We start from the raw sequence: 16,648 nt of genomic DNA, 5'->3' as shown, positions 1-16,648 counted from the left end.
ATGAGATTCTCTCCTGATGAATATTTGCAAATATTTTGTGTACTTTCTATGAAAATTATACAAATTTAAAATCAGAAGCTCAAGGTTTATACCTCTAACATTTACTAACTACTGCTTAGGGCAAGTTTCTTGGTTTTCTGAAGCCACGATTTCTACATCTACAATATAAAAATAACATTCGTCTTAAAAGATAGTATTCAAAAGTAATATAAAATGAAATGGAGTATGAAGAATCTTCATAAACCTATAAATTATTTGATATGAGCTATCAAGTAGAGCTTAGTCCATGACCACTTGGATCTCTCTCCATATACAAGGTGAAAAGAGAAATTGACTCAGTATAGTCTAAAAGAAGACAAAATACCTTGCCTTGTATGTGCTATGATTTCAGGAAAGTCCTTAACAGCTTATCACTTTAAAAATAGGAAAAAAAAAACCCTCCAACGAGATAAGTCATACTTATAAATCCATCACACATCTTAAAATATTTGGCTCAAGACAAGTGAAACACAGTTCCTCAATATAATTAATACCAAACTTACATTTCCCTGATCTATAATGGTACCGAGTAGCTGTCATATCGTCATTGGCATTTTGCCCATCTTCTTGTCTGTTCAAGTGTGTTGCACCCTTTTTTTTTTTTTTTTTTTTTTTTTTTCGGTATGCAGGCCTCTCACCGCTGCGGCCTCTCCCATTGCGGAGCACAGGCTCCAGATGCGCAGGCCCAGTGGCCATGGCTCACGGGCCCAGCCGCTCCGCGGCACGTGGGATCCTCCCAGACGGGGCACGAACCCGTGTCCCCTGCATCGGCAGGCAGACTCTCAACTACTGCGCCACCAGGGAAGCCCTCCCTTGAATTTTTAGTACCAAAATAGTAGCTCTTGATAGCGAAATGTCTTGGATTGATTTTCATTTTAGTAGTTTATGCCCACCACGGTGTGAGATACCTCACTTCCTAGAAGCATGTTGATGAAAGAAAAGACCCATTATTCAGATGGTAAAATAGAGAGTCAAAGAAAAATGTAGGCATCTATCTCAACATTTTCTTCTTTCCCCTACTCTTAAATTGAGTTTTACTTTCTACCTCACCCTATTTTTCTACAGATTATTTCTTAGCAACTCTGAGTTATAATTCATACTACAAAGTAAACTATTGTTGTTTTTCCATTTCTGTTTCTGATTTCTATTTTTCAGCTCAAATGGAAGTCCATTGGATTTGTCCACAATAATGCCCTTTTGAAATTTCCAATCAAACGTTTTTATTACATGCTTTTTTCTCCAAACATATCATTCTGGGTTTCCTACCTTGGCTTCCATCAGTAACTTAGACTCTAGAACTCAATCAACTTTCATTTTCTTCATGCATTATTTATTTGGTATGAGGTTCTACAATTGCTAAAGTTTTTCTTTTATATTTATTCCTTCCTTTCCACTTTGTTACCATGACTTTTTTTCCAGATCCTTGTAACATTATCTTGGACTCTGATTTTTCCCTAATCTATTGCCTTGCTTCTGGAATGTATTTATTTTTCTCTCCTGTTACATGTTTCTATGCAATTAAGTTCCAAGTCACTCTTATAATTACATTTTACTTTCTGAAAAACATTAAATGCCAATAGCAAGGGACAGCATAATTTTTCTTTAGAGTGCCTGATAGTAAATACCGTTACATTGTTTTTTAAGTGTGCTTTGGATGCTTTCTTGTACAAACCCTCTTTGATTCACCCAACCAGAGGTAGATTCATCCACCTCTGAAATCCCATGGACTTTACTTGTATTTCTCTTTTAACATATTATGCAGTAGTCAGTTATTAACATATATTGTTTGTTTGATTAGACTGTGTGATCCTAATAAGGGCAGGATTTAAGCTCCACAGTGCCTTGTGAAGATTAAGGGGTTCCTAATTGCTTATTTTATGAGGGAAGAAAATAAGGTTTGCTCTGAGAGAAGTGATATCAGCACTGTGGATGCCCTTCCTACCAATAGTGGGATTATCAAGATGAAAGCCTATTTCTATAGACTTTCCTTATTCCTCTTCTTACTTAATCAACATTTATAAAATATCCATAGGATATTAGGCATTATTCTAAACATTAGATTTAATAGGTATGAACAGACTGATGAGGTCTCTACTTTCATAGATGACATTGTGGTGACTGGGTCTTGGTATGGAAGTGAAAATTATACATATATACATAACATCCAGCATTTATATGTATTATAATGAGAAATAATTGATGTTATGCTATAGATAGTGACTAGCTGGGTATCTACTGTTAGATACTGTGTGGGTACCTTATCTGAGGAAAAGACCTGTAAAATAAGGAGGAATGAGATATTCAACATTTTGAAAAAAGAGGATTCTAAGAAAAGGAAACTGGTGAAAATAAGCATGATACGTTTGAGGAAAAGAAAGAAGACTAGTGTATGTGAAGGTGAGATATACGTATGTATGTATGTGTATATATATGTATATATATATATATTTTTTTTTTTCCTGTAAAGGAAGTGATGCTACTGGGCTTTCAGCATCCAGACAGAATGTGCAAAATAGACAATACAGTAATAAGCATGGAACAGTAGTAGAGTAAAACATCAAGTTAACAGAGAAGAGGAAGCAACTTTTTCCTCTCTTTAGGTGGCAGGTACACAACACTAGGAAGAACCCTAGGGATAGCCTTGATATGGGAGTACATGGATTTAGCTGTAGGGAGAATTGTGATGCAGACCTGGATATAGGAAGAGACAATATTGTGGGCACATAGTTATATAAAAGGGGCATTATCTTTGAATAAGCACTATAGATTGTCAGTATCATAGGTTAGTTCAAGATTAGGGCACTCAAGAAAGCTCTTTTATGTAGTATACAGCCAGGGCAAAATTCCTTCAAATCCTCCATAGAACCAATCCAGCTCCACTAAGAACCAGAGGAACTGCTTTTCCCCCCCACCGCCCCGCTTCAACTGTAATGTTGACAATTTAGGGTGATTCTAAAGCTATCAAAGCTCGCTGTTGGTGCTCAACACACATCAAATAATAATGAGAGGAAGCTTGAAGGTGACATCCTTTTAATCCAGTTTACAGAGACGAGTTTGTTCTTGCAATAGCACACCATGAAACTTTAATAATTTAATAACTTTGTAAAGAAATAATTTACTTATCTCTAGAGTTCTATCTTTCTCTTTTCCTGACATCTCCTGAGGGACTTTCAGAAAATGTATCCTTATTTTAAAGTTAAAACATGTTCCAAGACGATCCTGTGCAGAGAGTAGTAAGGGTGTTTGCTATGATTATCTCCAGAAGGGAATAGAAGTGTGGGGTTCATGGTAACCTTTCTTGTCTCAGGAATATGTGCATTTCTTACTGCCTTTAAGGTCGGCCCAAGAAATAAGGGCAATGATATACTTTACTGTTATGAGTAAATGGATCAAATGGGAAGAGGATTATTATAAATAACTCCTACAAGAAAGCAGATTTTGTCAGTCTTACAGCTTCAACCCATCTAGAATTCATAAGACTGGATGATCTTGCTGCTGAAGGACGTGCTTTTCTAGCCACAGTAGTCTCTACATATACGAGGTGGTAGAGTAAATAAATCTTTCTGAGTATTTGCTCATGAAGGAAAGAAGAGACAAACTGAATATTATATAGATAAAAGGCTGCATACTAAAGATTTTGCTATATTAATATAAAACCATGGAAGCGCAAATCTATGGTTGAGAAGAGATCTCTCTATTTCCCATAAAAGGAAACTAATGTCCTGGCTTGGTTCCATGGAACTCCAATGACAAGATATATGGTTCCAGGTATATAAATAAATACACACATATGTATATTATCTATTACTATGTATGAAGATATAAAGATTTAGTGTTTTATAGTAATAGCAATAAAATAAATGGAGGAAATCTTAGTCTACTGTGTTTTTTTTTTCTAGTATACGTTTATTATTTTTAAAGTAATGGACACTGTATTAGATGCCCCAAAACAACCAAGATGTCTAAAAACTGGTTTCTGCCCTCAGGGGTTTCATAGTTTACAAAATAGAAAGTTTTGTCAAAACTATATTGTAGAATAAAATGGACTGTAATGAATCTCTGAAGAAATTGCCCCAGAAAAACAAATAAACCTGTAGGCAACTGGACCTACATTTTTTTTTGTTTGTTTTTATGGTTATTGCTTTTTGCGTCCTAAGAAATTTTTGTCTAAAACGTCACAAGGATTTTCTCCTATATTCTCTTCCAGAAATTGTATAGTTTAGCTTTTAATTTTAGGTATATGATCTATTTCATTTGTATAATATATAAATTCTTATAGCACTGAACAAAAAATACCCAAACTCCACAACTTCTAAAACAAAGAACAAACCCTAAAGGATAACTTTTTTAAGAAGTAGCACTCCTATATCTTAGTGTGTCACAGGTGTAAAGCTTTTTAAATTAAATGTTAATAAATTTTTCAATACTTAAATATATATATACATATATATTATATAGAGAGAAAGAGAAAAGAAAAGGTCAAGATTTTTTTACGTATGGATATCCAATCATTTCAACACCTTTTTTTTTTTTTAACATTGTTATTGGAGTATAGTTGCTTTACAATGGTGTGTTAGTTTCTGCTGTATAACAAAGTGAATCAGCTATACGTATACATATATCTCCTTCTTCTTGTGTCTTCCTCCCACCCTCCCTATCCCACCCCTCTAGGTGGACACAAAGCACCGAGCTGATCTCCCTGTGCTATGCAGCTGCTTCCCACTAGCTATCTATTTTACATTTGGTAGTATATATATGTCCATGACACTCTCTCACTTCGTCCTAGCTTATCCTTCCCCCTCCCCGTGTCCTCAAGTCCATTCTCTATGTCTGTGCCTTTATTCCTGTGCTGCCCCTAGGTTCTTCAGAACCATTGTTTTTTTTTTTAGATTCCATATATATGTGTTAGCATACAGTATTTGTTTTTCTCTTTCTGACTTACTTCACTCTGTATGACAGACTCTAGGTCCATCCACCTCACTACAAATAACTCAATTTCATTTCTTTTTATGGCTGAGTAATATTCCATTGTATATATGTGCCACATCTTCTTTATCCATTCATCTGTTGATGGACACTTAGGTTGCTTACATGTCCTGGCTATTGTAAATAGAGCTGCCATGAACATTGTCAACACCATTTTTCAAAAAGATTACATTTTTCCCTTGAATTACCTTGGCATCATTTGCAAAACTCTATTAACTATGTAGGGAATTCACAATTTCTTGATACTTCTCTATGTGGGGATATGTAGTCTCCTCCAGGAAGACACACAAGTCTCTATTTTATTTACCTGCCTATGGTCTGGATGGTATCTTTCTCATTTTGGATACGTGATAAAGAATTTTATACCTGAACCTTGCAAAGAGGTTTTATACCTAAGCAATGGAAGTTTGAGTATTTATTTGGTCCGGTGGGGAGAAGGTGGGGGACAGAGCAGATAATTATTGGCATTTTCTTTTTTAATGATTGAGTCTGCCACTATGATATTGTGGATTTCAATGATTAAAAGACTTTAAATTATGTTTGATCACTCAGCAAATCTGTCACTTGTTCATTGCCATGGGGGGGCTGATAATTCTGGGTGGCCATCTGGCCCTTATTTCCAATGCCAGGAAGCAGGAAGTTGGCTGAGCTGAAGCTAAGAGCATTTTAGTTATAGTAGAAGGAAAACTGGATGTTGCCTTCTCAGTTTGAAGCCATGAATTATACAGTTTCACTTCAGAACTCTGACTGGGAAAATGTTTTATCATTTCATGTCAACTTTGACTTCTCAACTGAGATACTTAAAGCACTTAGAGCTTATACACTGAAATGCAAACTGAATAGTGGTCTGATGTTCTTTTGTCTTTCTTCCCTAAATTTTTAAAAGTCAGTATTTCAAAAGTTGCATATGCATTGTATAAATTTCTCATTTGAATGCAAACGAAAATAAGCTCTATTATATCTAGAGGCATTACCCCGGTATCAAAGTCTTATTAAGGTCTTATTTAAAAAAAAAATCCCACAGAAGAGTTCTGTGATTCTAGGTCAACTCAATTATAATTTGATCCAAAAGTATTAGTCAAGTCCTAATGGTTCTATTGAAAATTTGGATACTCTAGCCCTTTACTTTAATACTATAGCAGCTTAGTATTAAAGACATCAAGATCATTAGCTTGGAAATTAATTGGAATGCATACGTTTAGTGGCTGTCACAAAACTCAAGGCCATCTTTGCAATAATGGGACTGTATCTGTTTTTCTACAGTGGATTTTCCAGTGCTCTTTGAGAAAAACTTAGATCCTTAGGTATCATCCTCTGTTCAGAAAACTTAAGTGTTCCACACCATCAATGAAGTAAAATCTAAACTTTGAGTTTGTCACTTAGATCCATTTATGACTGGCTTCATCATCTCACCTGACCATCTTATTCTCCAAGCCCAAGCTTTACACTTTTCACATACTGAAAATCTTAAACAATGTACTGGGATTCTGTTGCAGGCCAGCTCATTTCCTTAATTCAGTATCATCCTGTTTAGTAATACTTTTCCTGCATTGGGTTTATGTGACTAGATCTTAAAAGACCAAATGTTATGACTAACCAAATGGATACTGACCCCAAAATTATTAAGTTCATTTGTTTCAATAGCAAGTGATCTATCTCAGTAGTTCACTTTTCTTATAGTATTTATTTTATTCAGCCTCAGCATTTTCATGTGGATATATATGTAATTTTTATCTGGATTTTTTGAGAGCATGATCCATAACTCAGTTATGAATCAGTACCCATCTCAGGACAGATCACCATACCTATATCAGGGTCTTGGATATAGTAGGTACCTACTGCAAGTTTAGTAGAATGCTGAAAAAAGATTATTGATAATTTTCCAACTTGAAAGATCCACACTAGAAATGTTCTATGTACTGCTTCAAACCTAGCTCTTAAATCTTTCTAATTCTAGCCATCAATCATTTCTGAAACAGACAGCCTCCCATTTTAATAACTCAGTATTAAGTTCCTCTAAATGAAGTGTATGCATTAATTAGCAACTGATATGTATAACATCTGGCATGGCTTTGTAAGTGATTCAATTTACTGTTAAGGTTCAACACTCTAGAGTCTTAGTACAATAAAAATTCCTCTTGTAAAACACTTCACTGGGTCATGGTTGATAACATAGCATTTCCAATCAAGCTCACACTATCCAAGTGCTCCTTTCCCAGAAATATGTAAAGCTAAACATATGTTATCCTCCTTTTCCAAGCACCAGTGTTAGAGTCAAACACAACTTTATAGATATATTTCAGGTGGCATTTCTATATTGCCTTTTGAAAAAAGGATATCTCATAGGAATCCAAGATTTTGTTTTTTCTCTTGCTATGGACAGACACTCGGCAATTATTCATTCAATAGCAGAGAGGATTGGTGGCATGACAAGTGCCAATTATTGTCAAGGTTATCCATGCGCAGGAGGTTTCAGTAATTGAACTGGAGAGTTTAATTTTAATTGTTTGAACCATTATTTGCAGCATATACATTGTAGGCTATGAGGTTTGTGTACAAATATTCTTGGAATCAGTTATCATCAGAGCATTGAGTGTTGAACACTCTGAAAAACAATTAGAATGGTGGTGGTAATTTAAATATGTTGTTCTTTAGAATATTTGAAGGGAAGTTTTTATTGTACATAATGTATCATAAAATATGAAAAACACACAGAAATTCCAGTATCTGAGAATATTCATAAGTGACAGACATAAAGCCTCTTGTTTAGCGTGTAAAAAAAAAAATAAACCCTTCTCTTTGGAGATAAGAAAACCTGATTTTTGCATGACCTTTTATAATTTTTTAAACAATAAATAATTAAATAAGGAATCATAGATGTTTACAACCTCAAACCTTTTAATATTCAATCAAAAGTATTTTTCATGTGAAGAGGGAGAGGATTAGCTAGAGGGTGGTAGTGTTTGTAGTGAAGTACAAAGCAAATAATATGGTTTTTGTAATCAACAATAGAGTAAGTCAAACTGATCCCTGAACTTCATTTGCAGCCCCCAAGACATGCACACCAATGTACTGAAAAGAACGAAAGAGTCAATGGATTTTCAAGGCGAGTGTTTGCTTATTTATTTATTTATTACAAGATCTATAGCCCCTGGATCAAGAGTTATTGACAAAATTCCAGAATTTACAAATAACCTCATGGGTGACAAAATCAAAGTTGTAAAGAGATTGTTTCTGATATTTATATGCAGCTGACAATTAGTATATTAATTGATATTATTGCTTACTGGATAACTGACTCTACAATCCATAGAGCTTCTATTTTGCTCAAACTAATATAAACATCGTACTGGTTAACTTAGACCAAAAATATTAATTCTCCCCCAGCCACATAATTCTCATTCATGACATTCTTATATAAAGGTATTACATGGCATATAATTACCTGTAATGGGACAATTTGGATAGCGTTGCTCTGGTTTCTGGTAAAAAGTCACTTTGAGTCATGATGGAAAGAGTAACTAAGGGAACTTGAGTTAAAAAGTCAAAAGTGCCTAATTATGTAACTGAGAAATGTACACAATCAAGAAGAACTGAGAAAATAGTGTATAACTTTTATATACATTTGACCCTTGAACAACAAGGGATTGAACTGCATGGGTCCATTTGTACCTGGATATTTTTCAATAAACACATTCTATTACAGTACTACATAATCTGAGACTGGTTGAATCAGAGGATATGAAACCATAGATACAGAGGGCCAACTATAAATTTATAAGTGGATTTTTGACTTTGAGGTGGTCTAACTCCTGTGTTTTTCAAGGATAAACTGTATATTTAAAAAAGGTAGGGGCTTCCGTGGTGGCGCAGTGGTTGAGAGTCCGCCTGCCGATGCAGGAGACACGGGTTCGTGACCCGGTCCGGGAAGATCCCACATGCCGCGGAGCGACTGGGTCCGTGAGCCGTGGCCGCTGAGCCTGCGCGTCCGGAGCCTGTGCTCCGCAACGGGAGAGGCCACAACAGTGAGAGACCCGCGTACCGCAAAAAAAAAAAAAAGGTAGTGTGACTTACTTCTGAAGAGCTTACACATGAGGAGCTAGATAGAAACACAGTTGTCCCTTAGTATCCACTGGGGATTGGTTTCAGGACCTTCTGCAGATTCAAAAATCCAAGGATCCTCAAGTCCCTTATATAAAATGGTGTATGTAGTATTTGCATATAATCTATGCACATTCTCCCATATACTTTAAATTATCTCTAGATTAGTTATAATACCTCATACAGTGTAAGTGCTATGTAAATGGTTGCCAGTGTGTGGCAAATTCAAGTTCTGCTTTTGACACTTTCTGGAATTTTTTTCCATATATTTTAGATCTGTGTTTGGTTGAATCTGTGAATGCAGAACCCATGGATATAGAAAGCTGGCGGCATATTTTAACAGACCGATTAGTTTTAATGTAAAATATATAAATTGTCATTCACACAATATTAATCTTTATTCTTTGGAAAAACATATAAATATATATATTTTGTACACTTTTTCAAATATTCTATAACGAAATGATTTCCTAACATTTATTTTGCATAAAGAGTTTTTTCTAAACTATTGACTTTTCTCTCACAGAGAATTTTCTGAAACTTTGATCCTTGGTTTTGAAGACAATATATACCTATGGATCTGAGAAAAATACTTTTTATTGATACCTAATATTTACTTTATATTTGTGCAAAGCAGACTGATATTTACATTTTCATCCTCCGTTTGGTATTTTCTTCTGGCAATTGTTATACATAGCTTCTTGCATTCTTTCGAATTTATCTGAGTGAAGACATTTCCCAACTAGACTTAAAACTGTTATTTCCAGTCACTTCATCAGATACACATAATAATGCAAAGTGATGCAGAGTATAATAAAAATATGTATAAAATATTTATCATTTATTGAGTGTATACTATGGGCAAGATACAATATTAGATGTATATATTTTATGTTGGATTGCTTAATTCTTAAAAGAAAACATTGTGAAATGGGTAATAACATCCCCAGTTTTTTGACTGGAATGATCAACTGATGCTTAAATGTCTAAACAAATAGTAGGTGCTCAATAAATATTATTTGATATGTGAAATATATGAATGAAGGAATAGATATGTAAATGAGTGAAGAAATAAGCAAATAATGAACGAATGGATGAATATGTAAGCTTGTTCATAGTACCCACCTAGAATGAAGTGGAATTAGGATTTGGATCTAATCTGTGTGACTACAGAGATCTCAGATTTTCTTTAGAAGAGCTTATCCTATACTTACAGTTGCTTGAAACAGCAGAGACTCTTAATTAAATAAAATAAATACCGACAGATTCTTCAGTTCAAAACTGGCTCTATCACTGTGTGTTACCTTGAGGGAACAATTAATCTGCCCTGAGCTTTTCATGTCATGTGTGTAAGGCTATCAGCTTTTTAAGAGAATTCAATGAAGTACTTTAAGTAAATTAGTAAAAAAATGATATTATTATGTTAATGACTTTGATATGGATTAAACTGTGTTCCAAATGGGACTATAAAAATACTGGATTAGCTGGTAAGAACCATACCCCCAACTTTAGCCCAAAAGAAGTCTTAAAATGTCCAAATTCTCTAGAAATGTACACTCCAGAATAACCTGACTATAAAGAGCAAGGGTTGTATTTGCATGGTTTATGGCTTTCTCCAGTAACACCAAGGACCACATGGGTGAAAAGAGCAAGACTTGTATTTTATGGCTTATTCTAGTAAACTAAATTAGAGCTACTGCCTAGGTGCTGATTTAGATTTCCAAGGGCTTTCTGTTTCTTCTTTTATTTTCACTTTCTCCTCTCTTCTTCCTTCCTCTCCCCTTCTCTTCCCTCCCCTTCCAGCCCCTTGCCTCTTCAACCCTCTCCTTTCTTTTCTTGAATTTGCCAGCTCCAGTGATGGCCATCTCTACTTTACTTTCTAAGTACCACATTGTTCTTCAGACCTCCCCACAATGAGGGGGAACTATTTTTTTCTACAAAATTTCAAAATCTTAAATATTAACCTCTGGCCAAGGTCCTATACTGCACCACTCTTGTCGTGTCCCTTCACTTGGACCACTCTTCATTCTCAATAAAACTTCAGTTAATCTTTTCCAGTTGTTTCAAATCATTAGCTTCGCTCCCCTTTTACTTACCATTTTATCCAATCTGGGTCAAAGGTTCAAGAAATTTGACAACACTCTTATTCCTTCCTTCAAATCCTCAATTCCTTGACACTCTGTTGCTTTCTTCTTTCTACTCCTGGGTTCTGGTAATGCAGTTTTTATACTCCCTGATCTTAGGCACTGAGTGTTACTGAGGAAATTCATGCTATTATATTTCAGTAGGCTTCCATTATTGCTTGATTTTTTAAAAAAATATTGTTTTAAAATGACTAGCACATTTCTCAGAGTGACTTGTCTAAGCTTATTCCTCTCGTTTAAACTCCCAACTTTTAAAATCCTGTCCATCTTCATTATTTTTGTTGTACATGATATTTATTTCCTTACTTAATACACAAGACATGTATTCACTTTAAAAAACACTTCTCTATGTAAGATAATAGCTCCCATCACCCCCACAAACACATACTCTCATATAATGAGGTGGATTTAGGAATAAATAAAAAGAAGGACACACTTTCTTCTGATCTTTTATGTGCCAAAGCTGGGAGTTGTGTGGGCAGGATCCAATCGTGAGTAAGCAGTTCTTTCTTTCTAATGACTGCAATAGAAGGAAAACCCTGAAACCAACAAACAAATTAAAAAATACTGAGGCTAGACCACAAATGTGATCTGCAGTATAGCAGGTTGCTGAGACAGAGTTTGAACCTGATCCTCCTTAGCTTTCTCTAGAACGAGAACTTTTACCATGTATCCAGAAAAGCCAGTCCACCATTTAAGTGATAATTATATTTATTTCTAGCTGCGTCTATTTTCAAGAAGGAAACTCAAAGACTGAGGGAGGAACATGGACATTTGTTGTTTTTCATTTCATTACAAATGTAAAAGTCTCAGCTTTAAAAGGCTGAGTTCCATCACTCACTATGGTGGAGGAAATTAGCTGATTGAAATACTGAAACAGTTTAGGTTTTTTACTGATGGATCAGATCTAGAAAGTAAAGGATATTACGCCCGAAGGAAGACAAGAGCACACTGTCTAGTGAACTCTAAATTAAAGCAAATGATGCTAAGGGAAATATTGTCATGCGTGATTAAAGACTTGAATCTGAACTAGGATTAAATCTTGTGAATAGTAGTATAAGAAAAAGTATTTTGTAACCATATTGAAGTTCCATGAGAGATGGCTTATATCAAGCAGAGCTTGAATGAATCACAATTTGCCTAAGCCAGAAATTCTCTCACTCGCTGCCTTGATCAGGGCAGAGTCATCTGAAATTGTGCTAAAATAGTATTACAAAAATACATTTATATCTATGTCCTTGTACACAGTCTTTAATCTCCTTAGGATAAATATCTAGAAATTAAATAATTAGGTCAAGAGTTTGCAAAATTTAGACCAACTCCTTCATTTTTAATAGGATAACTTTCTTTTCCTCCTAGTTTATTTAGAAGCTAGAGGACATCTGAGGTGAATTTCTTCTATCTTTCTACAGTTCATGTCAGGAACAGTGAAGACTGTTATCATTTCCTGTTTTCAAGTTGACAAGTTAATCTGCCATAGTATCATGGATACTGACAGAAGACAAGACTCCTGAGTCAGAGAGAAAAGATTTTGTTACTCCCAGCAAGGCAGGAAACCTGAGCTTGTGCTTACATTAGTTTCTTTTGGCTCCCAAGGCCCGTGGGATGAGGGGGAGAAACCCAGAGGGATGCTATATATACAGTGTGTTTTGGTATATATGTTCTACCACTGAAGAGCACCCAGCTTAGGAAACCCCAAGTTTTAAGGGAGCTGCTAGCAAATCTACCCAATATTTGCCTTAGAAAGAGACATTATCTTTATTATGCTGGTCAGAAAGCAAGTCTTCCCTCTACCTAAGAAAGAGTTAGCATGTCTATCTAATACTTTTGTTTTACAAACATCCTTGAACCAATAGTCCAGAACAAAAGCTCACATAAGACCTGCAGCTTAGAGTTGTCTCCAAACTGTCCATTTTGGGGACGATTTGCTACTTTATATTGCCAAGGGAATTTGACCATTTGAGATTAAATTCTGGGACCAACAGTTAATAGTGTATAATTGTGGTTAAGCTAAACTCATGTCAGAGTGTTTATTGCTTTTTTTTTTTCCCCTTCATCTGCAAAATGGAGTAATCATAAAATCCAACTCACAGAGTTTTGGTGATAAAAATGAGAAAAGGGGCTTCCCTGGTGGCGCAGTGGTTGAGAGTCCGCCTGCCGATGCAGGGGACACGGGTTCGTGCCCCGGTCTGGGAAGATCCCACATGCCGCGGAGCGGCTGGGCCCGTGAGCCATGGCCGCTGAGCCTGCGCGTCCGGAGCCTGTCCTCCGCAACGGGAGAGGCCACAACAGTGAGAGGCCCGCGTAACGCATAAAAAAAAAAAAAAAAAAAAAAAAAAATGAGAAAAGATTTGAAAGTGGTTTTGTAGTGTGCCACAATTACAACTATATGTTAGGCATCAGTAATAATTATCAGTTGTTTTGTTTAAAACAGACAAAATAAGTCATTAGAAAAATAATAATAATTTAGGAAAAAATGGTTGTTTTCTTATATATATACATATATATATGCATATATGTATAGTTGCTGCCTTATTTCTCTGCAGGAGGGTCTCATTATTCCATTTTAAATACATACATTATTCCATGATTCTCTCACAATATATTCTCAGACTATTGGGTAAGTTGAGCATATTTCTTTCCACTCACTGGTCTATTTCTGCACATATTGTTCACTTTGCCTCTAACTAGGAAAATAATAATCATCTAACAATAATATATCTTTGCATTAAAGTTATCTTGCTAAATATCCTTGAATAATGAAGATGTTCTTTACCCTCTCCTCTCCTGCTTTGTACCTGGCACACAGTGGATCATCAATAAATATAAGGCACAGAAATAACTTAGGAAAGTAATTAAAGTCCAGAGTAGACTCAGGTTTTATATATGTGTTGCTATATTTCAAAAGTAATAAGAACTAATATGGTCTAAAATATACTAACTAGTCCTCATGGACCGGAATAGAAAAAAAAATTTAATTCACTCAGAAAACTTAATATATTTTATCTTTCAAGCACTAATTTCTGTTGTGAATTTTATTTCCAGGAAAATCTTTGGAAACCAGATGTTCAAAACTGGTTTCTCCTGTTGCCAGTAATCCTCGCCATTCTTTGGTTTGCAGCTAACTCTCATCTCTGCCTCTGTGATCACATGATATTCTAGCCTGTACCTTCACACCATCTTCACATCATCTTCTTATAAGGACATATTACATACAACATATATGAATTACATATACATATAAGGACATATATTACATATGCATATACATATTACATATGCATATAAGGACATACTCCGTATAACAGTCATATTGGAATAAGGGCCCACCTTACTCCAGCATGAGTTCATCTTAACTTAAGTAATGTATATCTACAACAATTCTATTTCCAAATAAAGTCACATTCTGAGGTACTGGGAATTAGTAATCTAACATATCCTTTTGGAGGACACATCAACTCACAACAGGGGCAAATAGATGACAGGAATCATAGAATGAAGATTAGCTCTAAATCCCCTTTCAGCAGAAATTTTGGTTACCTTTCCAACCTCTGTTACATTTCTACACCATCCAGCCTTGATTGATAGGGTGGTATCGACCACATTCTTCACCCAGGATCAGGTCCCTTTCGGTCCACTTGATCAGTAATCAGTGGCATGTGCATTATTGTGGGAAACACCATATAGTGAGTCTTTATTGTCCTCAATAGTTTATCTTCAGTAGAGTGTGGGGAATAATTAGGGAAGGACAACTGATGAAGAATTACAACATAACCCTTTATGTAGAAAAGAGGGAAAGCTGACTGTGACCCTTGAGTTCCCAGTATTCTCATTGGGCAGCAAAATGAACTCTAATTCAGGAGTTTACTGGAATCTTTGCTTCTGTCTGTGAAGTCTTGGTCAGCCACAGCACCCAGAAACATTCTCTTTGCTGCTCAGCCTTTAACTGTTCCTAAGTAACAGTCCAGAATTTATTCAGATGGCACGGTAGGCCTCTTGGATTTCTAGTTATTTATTAAATCTGCAGTAACACAGTCCTCTATTTTTCACAACAAAATTGTTTTGGACCTGAAATCATGTGATAGTACTTAAACCTTAATTTGCTTTGATCCATCATATTAAATTGTGCCTCTGTACCCTTTGGTATTAGGTGTGTCTCAAGTATTAGTAAACATTGTTCTCATTCCTAGTTTTGAAAGGAATTCTAATATTTCACAAAAAATTACCGTGTTTCCTGAGATAACCATAACTCTAGCCATATTGTATAATCTAAATTTAGATTTCTTTTTTTAGTTTGTTTAGTTTACTTATGTTTATTGCAATTACTTATGTGTTTTATACATTTGATTTATTTCTACTAGCCTAATTTGCACTAATTTTGTCCTATTTACTTGCTTTCCTTTGGATTAATTAATGGATCTCTTGTGTGTGTGCGTGTGTTTCTTTCCATTCAAACGTTCGTGTCTTAAAACAACAAATATTTATTTACTCATAATTGTGTGGATTGGTAACTTGGGCTGAACCCAGCTCCATGTGGTATAACCTAGGCTCACTCAAATAAATTAAGTCTCTTTGTCATTTGGGACCAAAAGAAGTTGAGACTGCAATATTATAGTAGTGATAGGACAAGGTCTTGAACCAGAGTAGTTCTTTCAACCTTGTATAATGACAATAAAAACTAAAACAGCAGAATTTTGTAAAAAGAAAGATAAATCCGGGTTTGTTCTCAAAAACAAATTCAGGCAGCTCTCATCATACCCTACTCTGCTAAATCAAAAGTTCCTAATATTTGAGGAATCTCCATATTTTTTTCCATAGTAGCTGCACCAATTTACACTCCCACTAACAGTGTACGAGGGTTCCCTTTTCTCCACATCCTCTCTGATGTCTGCTATTTCTTGCCTTTTTGATGACAGCCCTTCTAATGAGCATGGGGGGATATCTCATTATGGTTTGATTTGCATTTTCCTGATAATAAGTGATGCTGAACATCTTTTTGTGTGCATTTTGGCTATCTGTATGTCTTCTTAGGAAAAATATCTACTTAGATCCTCTGCCCAGTTTTTAATTGGGTGTTTGTTTTTTTATTCTTGTGTTGCTTGAGTTATTATGTATATTTGAATATTAACCCCTTATTGGACACATGATTTTCAAATATCTTCTCCCATTTGGTAGGTTGCCTTTTCACTTTGTGGATGGTTTTCTTTGCTGTACAGAAGCTTTTTAGTTTGATGGTAGCTCTGTTTGTTTATTTATGCTTTTGTTTTGCTTGCCTAAAGAAAGGGATATATCCAGAAAGATATTGTGAAGACTGATGTCAAAGAGCACACAGCCCATGTTTTCTTATAGGAGTTTTATGGTTTCAGCTCTCACATTCG

The sequence above is a fragment of the Phocoena sinus genome, chromosome 8 (genome assembly GCF_008692025.1).
Source record: "Phocoena sinus isolate mPhoSin1 chromosome 8, mPhoSin1.pri, whole genome shotgun sequence".
NCBI lineage: Eukaryota > Metazoa > Chordata > Mammalia > Artiodactyla > Phocoenidae > Phocoena > Phocoena sinus.
The sequence above is the reverse complement of the archived record's forward strand: the minus strand, read 5'-3'. Positions refer to the sequence as shown.